Genomic DNA, 18,677 nt, shown 5'->3' on the forward strand with positions numbered 1-18,677 from the left:
TCTCCTGTTAGTAGCGTTTTTAAGAAATCCAGCGGTAATGCACAGCACAGCGCTACATTCTGCCAGTTGGTTGCAATGCACCCTACGAGTCTGACACACTGAGATTAGAGTGATATGTGTTATTATAGATTATTTTGTTATAGCAAGGTTGATCTTTAACGCTGCAATGAAGAGTGATAGTGGCATATAGGCCTACTCATCACCACTGTAATACTAGCACCAGATAATGCATTATACCATATTATTGTAAAACCTATTCATATCTCTCTTCTTTACAACCCAACATGAATGGGATTATATGCAGTAGATACATACTTCTCTATTTCTTTTTTCTGTATGGTCATCTTTTTCAGCTCATCGAGTTGTTGGATCAACTCCTTCCCCCCTTCAACAACCTGGACGTATAGAAAGAAACCAGTGATGAATCTATTCAGCGGTTTCCTTCTACTGTTTTGTTAGTTTAAATCATGTCATGCATGTCCATGGATATTGATGAGAACAAATCTTACCACAGGCTGTTTTACTGCTGCTTGACCTTTTAAAATGGCCTCCTGAGGAAGCATAACTTCTCTGTTTTGTTTCTACTTCTCTGCACTCAATTTCTCCTCAACTTCTTTCTCCACAGCACATTTCAGAAATAAAAACATGGCTACTGAAACAGTTCTGGGAACTCACATTGTTAGCCAGTGGTCATCAGTGAACATCAGTGGTGTTATATCAATTTTCAAACTCAATTTAAATAGGGGGTCTTATGTTTTGTGCCATCCCACTAACTCAGATCTAACAATGGTCGCTTTTAAACAAACTAGTGACCATTATAATCAGAACCTAAGCCAGCATTGTGAATGGCTGTGTTAGCTGATTTAGTGCATATGGTCCGGGGCGTGTGAAGGTCAGGTCAACTCAGGTCACTGCTGGACATCCTCTTTTCTTTTAGAGGACCTCCATAAAGTAAGAAACCTCAAAGGACAAATTCTGACTCTCAAGATAGATCTGGGTGTCTGTTGTATGAAAATGTCTTAAATGCATCTGTAATATCAATAGCCTAACCCTGACACTTTGTTTGTTTGGTAAGAAGAGAGGTGGGGCTGGGGAAATGTATGCTCATGAAATCCTAGATTTATTCTTAGTTATATTATTCAAAAATCAATGGATACCCTATCATTAATTGAAATGCCCATTAAACAGCAGGAAATGTTACATATTGTATGTTCCCATAATCTGAGGGAGTAACGCAGGTCTTCATTGTAAAGGCTTGAGACAGAGAGCTAGTTGGTTCCTATGTGGAAATGAATGAATAGAGACAGACTAAGACTTGCCATGGTGAGTGGTGGGAATATTATACAGTACCTGTGTTGTTAGTCTAGTTAAGACAAGGATGTCAGGATGGGGTTTTGTTTCTTCGCAGTTTGGGAATAAAAGAAAGGACGGCTCATTGTCTTTAGAAAGGGAGAACATGCGTAGGTGTTTATCCACATCAATAGGATGTAGCCTACAGCCAGTCTCATCAGCTTGGATAAAGCACCAGGCCATAACAAGAATATGTTACCCTATAAATCCATACAATTTTCCAGTTTGATCATCATTGTTTTTTTTCTCTTTCATAACAATTTAGGTACTGAGAAAACCTTCCAGCAAAATCGTCTCGTATGTAGGAAGACCTTTGTTGCATCACATAGATGCCGAAACAATAGACAACTGAGCCCATTGCACTGACAAATAACAGGATCCAAAGCAAACGTGTCAACTGGTTGGGTTAGAGACTTTCTGTACAAGGGGCACGTGCTAAATAAGACCATGGCCCTAAGTAGGATGAGACGGTACACATTGTCCATTCAAAAACTCCACAGATCCATAATGGTCAGGCACTATGCTCCCTGTATTGTTAAGTCATTCTTTATGAAGTGGACTTTCAACTCCCCTCATTGTGGAGGCCCATTAATCAGGCTAGCCCATCCACTCCAGCCATCAGCGTGTTGTGTCAGCTGCACACTGCATTCCGCTCTCTCTCTGTCTCTCTCTGTCTCTCCCCTCTTTCTACCCCCGTCCCCCCGTCCCCCGTCCCCGTCTGTCTCTCTCCCTCAGCACAGGAGCTGTCGGTCTCTATGTGGTCAGTGTGTTGACAGAAACACCCCCAACCCCCCATCCTCCCCCCGGACCAAGGGATGAATAAGCAAGAGTGAGAGCGATATGTAGCTGAAGTGCTGCAGCTTTATTGTTGATAGAGTAAACTGTATAGAGTCAATATAGTGGTGGAGGTGAGGTGATATGTGGGGGGTTATCAAGGCTAGGTGTTAAAACAATTATAAAATGCGTATAATAAAAAAGATGCTGGGGCAATTATAACAAAGTATATATTTTGTGCTTCAATAAATCCAGCTGGGTAATGTGAGGACAGAAGCAATATGGGGATATGTTATGAGGCGGCAGGACTTTAAAGTTACGATATTCAGCACTTCACTGTTGACTTATGTAGAACAGGTTGTATTCTAACCCAACTCCCATGGTTAATATCAATAGGACAGAGTCAATACACTATCCCAGCACATTATCCTCTCTCTTTGCTTTATGAGCCTAATGTCTGCACTGATGGACTAACTGGTCTTCACTGGAGAGACCCAGACTTCTGGATCTCTCAAATCCAAACACAGATAGCAGCACTTGACCGTGGCACGTTTCTACCTGTAGAGTATTGGAAATATAATGGTGGCCTCCACGACACACAAAACGTTTGCAAATCAAATTGAAATCAAATCCAATTTTATTGGTCGCATACACATGTTTAGCTGATGTTATTGCGGGTGTAACAAAATTCTACCACGTCATATCAATTACTTCACTTTGGCGGAAGTCTTCGATGCTTTCTATATCTTTTGCCAGCTCTTGTTCCAGCGACTTCATCTGTGAAATGAATAAACAAGGCTGTTACAGAGAAAGCTGTCATCAGCTTACTACACGATTCCATATGTGTTATTTCATAGTTATGATGCCTTCACTATTATTCTACAATGTAGAAAATAGTAAAAAAAAATAAAGAAAAACCCTGGAATGAGTAGGTGTGTCCAAACCTTTGACTGGTACTGTATGTTTCTTCAGTTGCATTTACTGAAGAGGGGCGCCAACCCAGACAGGAAGATCACGTCAGTGACTCAACCCACTCAAGTGACGCACCCCTCCCATGGACGGCATGGAAGAACACCAGGAAGCCAGTGACTCAGCCCCTGTAAAAGGGTTAGAGGCAGAGAATCCCAGTGGAAAGAGGGGAACCGGCAAGGCAGAGACAGCAAGGGCGGTTCGTTGCTCCAGCCTTTCCGTTCACCTTCACACTCCTGGGCCAGACTATACTTAATCATAGGACCTACTGAAGAGATAAGTCTTCAGTAAAGACTTAAAGGTTGAGACTGAGTCTGCGTCTCTCACATTGGTAGGCAGACCATTCCATAAAAATGGAGCTCTATAGGAGAAAGCCCTACCTCCAGCCGTTTGCTTAGAAATTCTAGGGACAATTAGGAGGCCTGCGTCTTGTGACCATAGCGTACGTGTAGGTATGTACGGCAGGACCAAATCGGAAAGATTGGTAGGAGCAAGCCCATGTAATGCTTTGTAGGTTAGCAGTAAAACCTTGAATACATAGGCATACAGAGGCGAATTATCAGCAACCATCACTCCTGTGTTCCAATGGCACGTTGTGTTAGCTAATCCAAGTTTATCGTTTTAAAAGGCTAATTGATCATTAGATAACTCTTTTGCAATTATGCTAACACAGCTGAAAACTGTTGTCATGATTAAAGAAGCAATAAAACTGCCATTCTTTAGAATAGTTGAGTATCTGGAGCGTCAGCATTTGTGGATTCGATTACAGGCTCAAAATGTCCAGAAACAAAGACCTTTCTTCTGAAACTCGTCAGTCTATTCTTGTTCTGAGAAATGAATGCTATTCCATGCGAGAAATTGCCAAGAAACTGAAGATCTCATACAATGCTGTGTACTACTCCCTTCACAGAACAGCGCAAACTGGCTCTAACCAGAATAGAAAGAGGAGTGGGAGGCCCCGGTGCACAACTGAGCAAGAGGACAAGTACATTAGAGTGTCAAGTTTGAGAAACAGACGCCTCACAAGCCCTCAACTGGCAGCTTCATTAAATAGTACCCGCAAAACACCAGTCTCAACGTCAACAGTGAAGAGGCGGCTCCGGGATGCTTACAGCTAGCAACAATGACAAGAAGCTGCTATGTAGGGAATCGTAGGTGTCTTGTTTCAACTACTTTTATCTTGTTCTTGATACCATGTCTTGTTTTGACTAATGTTATATGCTAATATGACTAAAATTCACTAGCTAACTAACCGACAACTGTAACAATGTCTTTGAGAGACAACAGGTGCTCATTGTGCAAATGTATGTATTTTTTCAATACACATTTGGAGACTAAAGATAGTTTACATGTTTTCAACAATCCCCCCCCCCCCCCCCCCTGTCATCAAGGCAAAGGCAGGCTACTTTGAAGAATCTCAATTCTCAAATATATTTTGATTTGTTTAACACTTGTTTGGTTACTACATGATTCCATATGTGTTATCTCATAGTTTTAATGTCTTCACTATTATTCTACAACATAGAAAATAGGAAAAATAAAGAGAAAAAAACCTTGAATTAGTATTTTTGAGGGCAGGGGGATGCACAAAATACATTTAGGTGGCAGGAATCTTGATTCAGGAGAGGTTGATTGTCTCTGCTGTAACCAAGATGCTTGATCTTGCAATCTAGCCACTTAGTTAGCAAGTTAGCAAACCAAATGCATAGCTGGAGCCCTGAGCTGAAGATCATTTATTTGGCACATCTTAGATAGTTCGTTTATAGTTATAAGCAGTGGCGTAACACGCCCACATCTCCCCACCATGGTAAAAATGTCACCCTATAGCTGAACATACATTTCTATTCTTACAAGTACAGATGCATAATTCATCCTTGATGCAAGCCAACGTGCAGTTGGTGTTCTATGTGATTGTGACTTTCAGGGATCCTTGGAGATGGGTAGCTAAGCTTACACCTAGCTGGGCTTTCAGTGGCTACTCTTTGGCCTCCCATTGGAAGTCTCTCCCTCGGTGCCCTACAGCTATGGAATCACATTTTCTGCTTCATTGATTAAAGTCACCAAAATAACATGAAAAACTTTTTCGCCCCATTTTCCATTTTTATGTATAAACATTATCGTAGAAGTTAACATTGAGTTTGTCAGTCACAGGACGGGTACAAAATGCCAGGCAACAAAGACATTTGAGAAGAGAGGGATCTGAATTGTTACACTAAATATGGATAATCCTTTTGACTGATGATTGAAATGATATTAAGGACGTGTTTATTAGTAGTCTTTAACTAAAGCTGCTCTTTAGAAGCTGTTTAGACACCTTCTAAGGAGGGGGTGATTCTGTCACACCATCTGCTCCACACACCATTAACCTCTACTCATCCCTGGCTGTTTTGTGTATATTGAAGTGACGAGAGTGGGGTCTATCAAACGAGCCACACTTTTGATCTCCAACCAATATGTTTTTGTTGAATTTCTAATGGTGATCGTCCTCTCACCTGCCAATTAGTGTTGTTTTGATTATGATGACGCTCAGTATCTATGTTCAGATTCCTTTCAACTGATGTGTTGAGTGCTTTCTACGATGTTCACTCTTATTTTGACCGTTGCAACTACATCGCCCAAAATGACCTAGGCTATTGTTGGATACTAATAATGAACGGATCCTTTAGATGGACAATTGTTTTGCATTTCCAAAGAAAACTGATTGGAGGGAGGAGTAGGCCTGCAGTAAATTTTAAGTATTATGTGACAAATTAACTAACAATGTATGCCTAATACAATTTAATGATGTATTGATCAATTGATACAAATTTGGAATGCAATGAGGTGAATCTTACTCCAAAAGTTAAATTAGGTTAAAATTATGTCAGCATTATGTATCCTAGCAACCATACAGGGTCAGGGCAGCACATTCAATATAGTGTGTTAGAAGTGGCAAAAGTGCTTGAGTAACACAGGAAGTGTCAGCTTTTTGATTCTGCCTCTGCCGGTTAGTATTTAGAGTAAAAAGAGAAGAGGGGCTGTCAAAACAATTATGACTGGTATATTTGCTTTACCAACAATCCATGTCATTTCTTTGGGCGATGATTGCTACCTTTTGTAAATGAAAAAAAGCAAAAACAAAGGGGTAGTTGTTCTATCAAAACATATATTTTTTAACATTGGTCAAATCAATAGGACACCTGGTAGGTCCTATCAATAATGAACAAATATATACTGTAGGGGTGAGCTTTCCAAAAGACTTGATAGGCACAATTTGTAGAATTTCTAGCACAAGTCAGTAAAATGATCTGTCAGAATTCCATTCTTAACACCTCATACAGCTATTAAAGAGATCATCTATTTTTACAGTATCAGTAAAGCATGATAAATAATCCTAATCCAACACATTGAAGCACGACCCTCAAGGCCCATTTGCCAAATGTTTTGCCAATGGAACCCCTGTACCGTGTCAAATATTAACCTTGGTTTTGTCCATGACAGCTTGATAGTACGTCATAAAATAATTTAGATTGTCTGCCTCCACTTACCAGTTGCTTTACAGTAAGAGAGACGCAGCAATCTGTTGGCATCCTTCATTTTGATGACAAAACTAACAGAACGGTCACCTGCACTGAAATCTATCAGAAAACAGGGCTCTTGTCTTATATTGACATGGCATATGCAATCCCCCCCCCCCCCCCCCTCATATTAATGGACTGCAAACACTTCCAGGAAGACCTGCCTCCCAGGCTGTGTAATGTGGATAGAACAGCAGTTCAGCCTGGGCAAGGTGGAAGGTGGAGAGCTTTGAGACATGTTTTGTAAACATAGTTTTCTCACCAGCCAAATGCAACATGGATGCACTTAGAGGTTGTAAAGACTGGTGACAAGAGAAAGAATTCTTACCTTCTTTCTTGTGGTGTCCTCGGTGTTTAGTTTTACTTTCAGATATTCATAGTCAATGGTCTTCTAGTATTAAAATGGGGTTCACCACTTATCCAAAATCACTCCACTCTATACAGAACAATGCATGGTGATCAGCTGAATTGTTTTGTGTTACATTTACATTTGCTTTATTTGCAAAACAACCATTGTTGCATTTACCTTTTGCAGGGCATTTTTTCTCATCCTCTGACTTTGCTTTCACATTAGTTAGATTATGGGCTGAAACAAGTAGAAAGATCACTTTGGTTAGTTTACAGAATAGCAAGAGACAGGAAACACTTCCACTTTCACCTGGTTTTGGGCTTTCAGAGGAACAGGGTGGAGGGGGAGAGTAGGCCTAAGAGACATGGTTGTTGGAGTTTGAGACAGCCGTATAACATGACCATCCACGTCCCATTATGCTACAGTGGTGGCCTGAGAAAGTCCACTTGAACCCAGTGTGGCCTGGTTCCTGACAAGGTTCTGACCTGGAATTCCGCCCTTGATGAGCTTGGCCTACCACCCACTGTTCCTCTGGTCTGACCTAAAACCGCTAAGTTCAAGGGCCAAGTTGGGTTTGCAAACTTTGCACCCAACTCCTTCAGATAAAGCTCTTAATGTTAGTCACAGCCTATACAAAACCCTTTAGCAGGTGGTTCTTTATTGAATTTTAATGAAGGGCATATAAAAGAGGAGATGCTCTTGGGCAAACACCACACACGTCATTTAAAGAATATGGTTAACGTCATATTAATGAGGTATGCCCTCTCTTCAAAACCCCATCTGATATGAATTATAACATGTAGGAGTCAACTGAGGCATTGGCGCTATCACAATTTATCTGGTGAGATATATTTGTGCTCCATTTGTGTCTATACACCCGGGGGGACATATTCAGATGGTTACCTAAGTTACATAAGCAATGAATGAACATCAAACATTTAGATAGATAAAGCACTGATCCATGAAAATACACCTGTGCACTGTTTACTTTCTCTTGAAGGACTCTCACACTGTGGACTGGATGGCCAATCTGACAAGTGTCGCCAAACATTACAATCTGACCAATGGCTGCCTAACTGTGAGTCATTAGCTCATGTTTCCAGACAATATCTGCTCCAGGGGGCACATGAAGTATTGCATATGGGGTTTAAAAGTAAAGATTTATCAATTACACTAAACAGATTCACAGAATTACATCAATATGGATTTTATGGTCCATAGTATATGACTTAACATCTTAAATCCTATAAAATTGTAATAAGCAGTGCTTTAAAAAACTGCAGCGTATAGGATTTGTTACCAAAAAGAAAAACATCCACACAATACCTTAGTCTTCCAACCGCTTCTCTTTAGCCTCCAAAGAATTGCAGACCTGCTCCATGACAATTTGCATGGAGTCAATGTCATCTTTTAGCTTTTCACTCTCTTGTCTCAGTCCTCCACACCCTCAGAACTGATCTGAAGAAAAAAATGACAACTTCTTTTTTCGTTTTTTTCTTTAATCTGCAAAACAAAAGGCACGCAGCTCAAGCTGCGTGGAAAATATGAGTCCTATTCAGAGACAAAGCAATCGTACAACTTTCTGCCTCCTACGATTTCCCCCTGAATAATAAAAAGCTGAGACACACACACAAAAAAAACTCTGGCCATTAGGTTTTTTCTCTCCCCTCTTTGCCCAGAAGAAAGAAGGCAGTACATTATATACAAAGACCATAATTAATGGGGACATTTTTATTGACAGGGATAATACACATCATACTGTTTGTGTGCCCCTGTCATTCAGGTCAATTTATTCTGGAAGTCCAAAGAGGCAGCTGGGCCTTTCCATCCACGGTCTTTGCCCTGGTCTCTAACAACCACTGCCTGTAACTAGGCAGGGCTGAAGGGACAGACTGGGGGTAGTATGCCTGTGCAACACCAGGGGGTTTGCAGAGTGCACAGCTTCCAGGGGGGGGGGCTTGTTGCCTTTGTGCCTTCCCTCAGTGGCAGCGCTGCCAGTGTCACCAGGATCACATCACATGTCAGAGCAGTGAAGTTTTCAGACTGGGAGCCGCATGGAGCCCATCAGGTTCCTGTGATATCCACGCAATTGGCCCTCCACTTTGTGCTGCAGTCACCATTCATGCCCTGGACATTAACAGGGCTTTTGCATGCCTGTCACACTTAGGACTGTGCAGTGTGCCGGCGTTCAATGGCTTTCAAAGCTTCAAGGTCCCCCCCACCCTCCTTTTCCCTTGTTTTGTTTCCTCCTCTTCTTTTAGAATGAAAGAAGACAGTACTTTTGTGAAGAGCGGTCATATTTGAGTAAAGAAATCTCACTTTTAAAAATAATTTGAATGCCTTTTTGTTTCATTTGGAATGAGTCCAAAACTGTGTGAATTCAATAGATTTTTGTAACAGAGACCCACCCAATACACAGGTTGCCAAAAGTCACATTAGAATGCAAAACGGAACACAGATAGTTAAAGTCATGCTTCATAACTGCATGCATTCTATGGACTAGCCAATTTTGCTGTATCCGAGTTAATCAAATAATGAATAAACAATTTAGAGGGATTACAAGGTTAGGAGTGCTTGCGTTGCGTGTGACACTGCAGTTTTGACACTGCGTTAGGCTAGACTACATGTCATGCTACAGAGGATTACCCAGTTGGTCCTCTCTGTAATCACTGTGGGCACCGTTCCATCTACCCTGGCACAGCCCCAACCCGACCGACATCAACAGATGATCACCTCTCCATGCACCACCAAACACCATGCATCCCTTCTTCTCCTTCCCCCATCTAAGACCATGTCTACTAATTATGAGTGACAGCCATAGACACACGTTTTTCCTGTTTTATGGAGGCTCCCTCTGTCTCTGTTCCTCTCTAAACTACTGTATCTAAAACTCAGAACACTGCATGTCTGACTGGGACTGTTTCCTCTGGGATTGAAGAAGGAATGCTACTTCCTTTACCTCTGGCTCCACCATCTGCCATAGAGTGGTAACTACGGGTGATTAGCCATGCGGTTCTCCCATGGCCGTGACCACTCTCATTAGCACAAAGAACAAAGGAGCGATTCTCCAGAGCTGCAGTCATCCGTTTCACTTTGAGAGGCTGGTTTTGTGTGACTGCTCTCCCCGCCATCTGCCTACAGTAGAGTCCCACTTGGATTGGACAAAACTCAAACACTGAGGGGCAAGAGAGGACATAGGGAGATAGAATGAGTGGCTGCCTGGGCTCATTAAAACAAGGCAATTATGGGACTGCACCTCACCTTTTACACTAAATATCTCATTAATGTTGATTTCTGGGGGGTGTCACTCACCACATAAAAGGTATGAGGGATGAAAGAGTGATAAGAAATTAATAGCTTTTGGTAAAGCAAGAGGTGTCTATATCACCGCCCCTCTCTGGAAGGCGTTTTAATCTAACCATGAGTAACTACAATCTTATTGTTCACCACCGGCAGCTCTACGTGAAACTTGAAATATTCTCGATTTCTTCTTCAGCTTTGAACATTCTTCATTTAAAATATTATTAGCCTTGTTATAAGACAAAATACAATATGTGATTTGCATCACCACAGTAAGTGGGTAAAGTGAAGAACACACTGATCCTACCTTTGTGAAGATTCTCTTCTCATATTCCCTCCGCTGTTCACTCATACACTCGATCTTGAAGTTCTTCTCTTGGATCTCATTCATCAGATCTTTCAGACTCCCTGTGTCAATAGCAAAAGCTACAACATGTTCTCTTTTTTTAAGGTAGTTATTCTGAAATAAAATAATACACAGTCAATATATTTCAAAGCATTATAGTGACATGCACACACAGTGCAGAGCAAGTGCTCTTTCATATTTGGTGTACAATAAGAGTGATGACAACATACCCAGCCATCACCTTTGTTTTAAGACGTCTTGTGATGTCTTGTGGCATACAATTGAGACGTCTCAAGACGTCTTATGACACATTTTGAAGACATGTCTTGAGATAAGACACTGTTTTCAGACATGTTATGTGTGTCTTTAAGACATGTCTCAAGACATTAATGTAAAATTGTACTATGACTATGTTTAGAATTTTGGAATGTTGAACATTTCAAATTCATGGAACATTCTTCAGTCAACTGACAATGATATTAATTTCTTCCAAGAGTGAATGATTATTATATTCATAACTAATAAAAAATGAAAACAACCATAAATTATAAAATGCCTCAAGACGGATGTCTCAAGACATTGGTATTTTCGAGACGTGTATATAGACGGCCTTAAAGACATCTCCATTTTCTAAGACATGTCTTGAGATGTCTCAAGACGTCTTCATTTATATGTCTTAACACGTCTCAAGATGTCTCAAGACATGGTGATGGCTGGGAATGAATGCACAGTGAAAGGTTGTAACACAGACTAGGGACACACAGACTGTGTCCACCTTGTAGATGGCTCTGACTACATGGATTGCATTTATAACCAGGTCTCCATCCAACATTTTTATGCAAGTAAAGTACATGTTGGCTAAAAAATGTCACGACAGGCCTGATGGAAACAAAACATTTGTCATTAAACTTGACAAATGTCGACAAAACTAAATACACCAGACAAGCAAAAGGGGGGATGTTTTTGTGTCTGTAAAAAAAAATCTATTGACATGATGATCGATGCTTGACTGCTGTTTGACAAATAAAAACATTCTCGCTCTTATCTATAAGCGTACGTGCCAAGACCAGGGTAGGCACATTTTCTATTTAGCCCAACTGATGGAAACACTTTTTTATTCGACACACGAAAACTTAAGCAAAAATGTACATTTTGTGTGCACTATGTGATCACGTACTGATTTTTATCCGCAACAAGCTAGATTGGTGGACACACTACTGGTAGGAAAATACACATACAGTACATTCGGAAAGTATTCAGACCCCTTGACTTTTTCTAGATTTAGTTATGTTACAGGCTAATTCTAAATTTGATTTAAAAAAAAAAAAATCCTCATCAATCTACACACAATATCCCATAATGACAAGGCGAAAACAGGTTTTTAGACATTTTTGCATTTTTATTAAAAATAAAAAACAAAAATACCTTATTTAAATAAGTATTCAAACACTTTGCTATGAGACTGGAAATTGAGCTCAGGTGCATCCTGTTTCCAATAATCATCCTTGGGATGCTTCTACAACTTGATTGGAGTCCACCTGTGGTAAATTCTATTGATTGGATATGATTTGGAAAGGCACACACCTGTCTATATAAGGTCCCACAGTGGACAGTGCATGTCAGAGCAAAAATCAAGCCATGAAGTCGAAGGAATTAGAGCTACGAGACAGGATTGTGTCAAAGCACAGATCTGGGGAAGGGTACCAAAACATTTCTGAAGCATTGGTCCTCAAGAACACACTGGCCTATATCATTTTTAAACTAATGTCACGCCTTGACCTGAGAGAGCCTTTTTATGTCTCTATTTAGGTTTGGTCAGGGTGTGATTTGGGTGGGCATATTATGTCCGTGTTTCTATGTTTGGGATTTCTTTGTTTCGGCCGGGTATGACTCTCAATCAGGAACAGCTGTTTATCGTTGTTGCTGATTGGGAGTCATACTTAGGCAGCCTGTTTTTCCTTTGGGTTTTGTGGGTAGATGTTTTCTGTATAGCTACTTTGCCTTATGGAACTGTGTAGTTGTAGTTTTGTTTATTTTGTAAGTGTTCACTTTTCTTAATATTAAAAAGATGAGCATTCATATTCCCGCTGCGTTTTGGTCCTGTGTTCACGACGACCGTTACAACTAAAGAAGCTTGGAACCACCAAGACTCTTCCTAGAGCTGGCCACTCGGTCAAACTGAGCAATCAGGGGAAAAGGACCTTGGTCAGGGAGGTGACCAAGAACCAGATGGTCGCTCTGGCAGAGCTCCAGTGTTCCTTGTGGAGATGGAAGAACTTTCCAGAAGGACAACCATCTCTGCAGCACTCCACCAATCAGGCCTTTATGGTGGCCAGATGGAAGCCACTCCTCAGTAAAAGGCACAGCCCTCATGGAGTTTGCTAAAAGGCACCTAAAGGACTCTCAGACCATGAGAAGCAAGATTCTCTGGTCTGATGAAACCAAGATTGAACTCTTTGGCCTGAATGCCAAGCGCCACGCCTGGAGGAAACATGGCACCATCCCTACGGTGAAGCATGGTGGTGGCAGCATCATGCTGTGGGGATGTATTTCAGTGGCATGGACTGAGTCAGGATCAAGGGAAAGATGAACGGAGCAAAGTACAGAGAGATCCTTGATGAAAACCTGCTCCAGAGCGCTCAGGACCTCAGACTGGGGCGAAGGTTCACCTTCCACTGACGGGGCTGTAGTGGAGCAGGTTGCAGACTTGTTTACAACTTGCAGACTTGTTTACGCTGCTGTGCGTTTTGTTGCCGATCTTACTTTGCTACCTGACGGTTTTTTACTTTTTCATTACCGTATATTTTTACTTTTTCCCTCACTCAACTTTTTTCATTCAACTTTTTCACCCCGGAGGTTTTATCTGGACATGGTTCGTCAGGACTTCAAACAGCCGAAGCTAAGTAACATTAACATGATGCCTTCTAATTGCAGTCGTTGTACTTATAATATACAGGAGAACGATCGCCTTACGGCAAGGATAGCTGTGCTGCAAGCCCAGCTTCAGACGCGATCGTTAGGCAAGGGTAATTTCAGTGTAGGAAAGGATGAAACAGCGTCTGTGCCACCAGTAAGTACAGATAGCAACGTTAGTATAAACCCCCTCGCACGGTCCCCGCAGCCGGACATCTTTCTCATGGCTTCTGGAGGGAAACGCTGTAGGAATGCTCATCCGGTGTCGCTTATTCAGCCGACAGAAACTTTCAACCGGTTCTCCCCATTAAGCGAGTCGGAGTCGGAGGTCGAGACTTCTCTGGTCTCTACTCCTCCCGTTGTCGGGTCTGAGACGCCGACGGCTCCCACCATTAGCTCTGACAAATTGAAAACCCTAGTCATTGGCGACTCCATTACCCGCAGTATTAGACTTAAAACTAATCATCCAGCGATCATGCACTGTTTACCAGGGGGCAGGGCTACCGACGTTAAGGCTAATCTAAAGACGGTGCTGGCTAAAGCTAAAACTGGCGAGTGTAGAGAGTATAGAGATATTGTTATCCACGTCGGCACCAACGATGTTAGGATGAAACAGTCAGAGGTCACCAAGCGCAACATAGCTTCAGCGTGTAAATCAGCTAGAAAGATGTGTCGGCATCGATTAATTGTCTCTGGCCCCCTCCCAGTTAGGGGAGTGATGAGCTCTACAGCAGAGTCTCACAACTCAATCGCTGGTTGAAAACTGTTTTCTGCCCCTCCCAAAAGATAGAATTTGTAGATAATTGGCCCTCTTTCTGGGACTCACCCACAAACAGGACCAAGCCTGGCCTGTTGAGGAGTGACGGACTCCATCCTAGCTGGAGGGGTGCTCTCATCTTATCTACGAACATAGACAGGGCTCTAACTCCTCTAGCTCCACAATGAAATAGGGTGCAGGCCAGGCAGCAGGCTGTTAGCCAGCCTGCCAGCTTAGTGGAGTCTGCCACTAGCACAGTCAGCGTAGTCAGCTCAGCTTTCCCCATTGAGACCGTGTCTGTGCCTCGATCTAGGTTGGGCAAAATTAAAAATGGCGGTGTTCGCTTTAGCAATCTCACTAGTATAAAGACCTCCTCCATTCCTGCCATTATTGAAAGAGATTGTGATACCTCACATCTCAAAATTGGGTTACTTAATGTTAGATCCCTCACTTCCAAGGCAGTTATAGTCAATGAACTAATCACTGATAATAATCTTGATGTGATTGGCCTGACTGAAACATGGCTTAAGCCTGATGAATTTACTGTGTTAAATGAGGCCTCACCCCCTGGTTACACTAGTGACCATACCCCCCGTGCATCCGGCAAAGGCGGCGGTGTTGCTAACATTTACGATAGCAAATTTCAATTTACAAAAAAAAAAACAATGACGTTTTCGTCTTTTGAGCTTCTAGTCATGAAATCTATGCAGCCTACTCACTCACTTTTTATAGCTACTGTTTACAGGCCTCCTGGGCCATATGCAGTGTTCCTCACTGAGTTCCCTGAATTCCTATCGGATCTTGTAGTCATAGCAGATAATATTCAAATTTTTGGTGACTTTAACATTCACATGGAAAAGTCCACAGACCCACTCCAAAAGGCTTTCGGAGCCATCATCGACTCAGTGGGTTTTGTCCAACATGTCTCTGGACCTACTCACTGCCACAGTCATACTCTGGACCTAGTTTTGTCCCATGGAATAAATGTTGTGGATCTAAATGTTTTTCCTCATAATCCTGGACTATCGGACCAGCATTTTATTACGTTTGCAATTGCAACAAATAATCTGCTCAGACCCCAACCAAGGAGCATTAAAAGTCATGCTATAAATTCTCAGACAACCCAAAGATTCCTTGATGCCCTTCCAGACTGCCTCTGCCTACCCAAGGACGTCAGAGGACAAAAATCAGTTAACCACCTAACCGAGGAACTCAATTTAACCTTGCGCAATACCCTAGATGCAGTTGCACCCCTAAAAACTAAAAACATCTGTCATAAGAAACTAGCTCCCTGGTATACAGAAAATACACGAGCTCTGAAGCAAGCTTCCAGAAAATTGGAACGGAAATGGCGCCACACCAAACTGGAAGTCTTCCGACTAGCTTGGAAAGACAGTACCGTGCAGTATCGAAGAGCCCTCACTGCTGCTCGATCATCCTATTTTTCCAACTTAATTGAGGAAAATAAGAACAATCCGAAATTTCTTTTTGATACTGTCGCAAAGCTAACTAAAAAGCAGCCTTCGCAAATGGAGGATGGCTTTCACTTCAGCAGTAATAAATTTATGAACTTCTTCGAGGAAAAGATCATGATCATTAGAAAGCAAATTACAGACTCCTCTTTAAATCTGGGTATTCCTCCAAAGCTCCATTGTCCTGAGTCTACACAACTCTGCCTGGACCTAGGATCAAGGGAGATACTAAAGTGTTTTAGTACTATATCTCTTGACGCAATGATGAAAATAATCATGGCCTCCAAACCCTCAAGCTGCATACTGGACCCTATTCCAACTAAACTACTGAAAGAGCTGCTTCCTGTGCTAGGCCCTCCTATGTTGAACATAAGAAACGGCTCTCTATCCACCGGATGTGTACCAAGCTCACTAAAAGTGGCAGTAATAAAGCCTCTCTTGAAAAAGCCGAATCTTGATCCAGAAATTATAAAAAACTATCGGCCTATATCGAATCTTCCATTCCTCTCAAAAAAATTTGAAAAAGCTGTTGCACAGCAACTCACTGCCTTCCTGAAGACAAACAATGTATACGAAACGCTTCAGTCTGGTTTTAGACCCCATCATAGCACTGAGACTGCACTTGTGAAGGTGGTAAATGACCTTTTAATGACGTCAGACCGAGGCTCTGCATCTGTCCTCGTGCTCCTAGATCTTAGTGCCGCTTTTGATACCATCGATTACCACGTTCTTTTGGAGAGATTGGAAACCCAAATTGGTCTACATGGACAAGTTCTGGCCTGGTTTAGATCTTATCTGTCGGAAAGATATCAGTTTGTCTCTGTGAATGGTTTGTCCTCTGACAAATCAATTGTACATTTCGGTGTTCCTCAAGGTTCCGTTTTAGGACCACTATTGTTTTCACTATATATTTTACCTCTTGGGGATGTCATTCGAAAACATAATGTTAAATTTCACTGCTATGCGGACGACACACAGCTGTACATTTCAATGAAACATGGTGAAGCCCCAAAATTGCCCTCGCTAGAAGCCTGTGTTTCAGACATAAAGAAGTGGATGGCTGCAAACTTTCTACTTTTAAACTCGGACAAAACAGAGATGCTTGTTCTAGGTCCCAAGAAACAAAGAGATCTTCTGTTGAATCTGACAATTAATCTGGATGGTTGTACAGTCGTCTCAAATAAAACTGTGAAGGACCTCGGCGTTACTCTGGACCCTGATCTCTCTTTTGAAGAACATATCAAGACTGTTTCAAGGACAGCTTTTTTCCATCTACGTAACATTGCAAAAATCAGAAATTTTCTGTCCAAAAATGACTCAGAAAAATTAATCCATGCTTTTGTTACTTCTAGGCTGGACTACTGCAATGCTCTACTTTCCGGCTACCCGGATAAAGCACTAAATAAACTTCAGTTAGTGCTAAATACGGCTGCTAGAATCCTGACTAGAACCAAAAAATGTGATCATATTACTCCAGTGCTAGCCTCCCTACACTGGCTTCCTGTTAAGGCAAGGGCTGATTTCAAGGTTTTACTGCTAACCTACAAAGCATTACATGGGCTTTCTCCTACCTATCTTTCCGATTTGGTCCTGCCGTACATACCTACACGTACGCTACGGTCACAAGACGCAGGCCTCCTAATTGTCCCTAGAATTTCTAAGCAAACGGCTGGAGGTAGGGCTTTCTCCTATAGAGCTCCATTTTTATGGAATGGTCTGCCTACCAATGTGAGAGACGCAGACTCAGTCTCAACCTTTAAGTCTTTACTGAAGACTTATCTCTTCAGTAGGTCCTATGATTAAGTATAGTCTGGCCCAGGAGTGTGAAGGTGAACGGAAAGGCTGGAGCAACGAACCGCCCTTGCTGTCTCTGCCTTGCCGGTTCCCCTCTTTCCACTGGGATTCTCTGCCTCTAACCCTTTTACAGGGGCTGAGTCACTGGCCTACTGGTGTTCTTCCATGCCGTCCATGGGAGGGGTGCGTCACTTGAGTGGGTTGAGTCACTGACGTGGTCTTCCTGTCTGGGTTGGCGCCCCCCCCTTGTGTTGTGCCATGGCGGAGATCGTTGTGGGCTATACTCGGCCTTGTCTTAGGATGGTAAGTTGGTGGTTGGAGACATCCCTCTAGTGGTGTGGGGGCTGTGCTTTGGCAAAGTGGGTGGGGTTATATCCTGCCTGTTTGGCCCTGTCCGGGGGTATCATCGGATGGGGCCACAGTGTCTTCTGATCCCTCCTGTCTCAGCCTCCAGTATTTATGCTGCAGTACTTTATGTGTCTGGGGGCTAGGGTCAATCTGTTACATCTGGAGTATTTCTCTTGTCTTATCCGGTGTCCTGTGTGTATTTAAATATGCTCTCTCTAATTCTCTCTTTCTCTCTTTCTGTCTTTCTCTCGGAGGACCTGAGCCCTAGGACCATGCCTCAGGACTACCTGGTATGATGACTCCTTGCTGTCCCCAGTCCACCTGGCCGTGCTGCTGCTCCAGTTTCAACTGTTCTGCCTGCGGCTATGGAAACATGACCTGTTCACCGGACGTGCTTGTTGCACCCTCGACAACTACTATGATTATTATTATTTGACCATGCTGGTCATTTATGAACATTTTAACATTTTAACATCTTGACCATGTTCTGTTATAATATCCACCCTGCACAGCCAGAAGAGGACTGGCCACCCGTCATAGCCTGGTTCCTCTCTAGGTTTCTTCCTAGGTTTTTGGCCTTTCTAGGGAGTTTTTCCTAGGGAGTTTTTCCTAGCCACCGTGCTTCTTTCACATGCTTTGCTTGCTGTTTGGGGTTTTAGGCTGGGTTTCTGTACAGCACTTTGAGAATATCAGCTGATGTACGAAGGGCTATATAAAAATAAATTTGATTTGATTCCAACATGACAAC

This window comes from Salmo salar, chromosome 03, assembly GCF_965601325.2.
Source record: "Salmo salar chromosome 03, fSalSal1, whole genome shotgun sequence".
NCBI classification, from domain to species: Eukaryota; Metazoa; Chordata; class Actinopteri; order Salmoniformes; family Salmonidae; genus Salmo; species Salmo salar.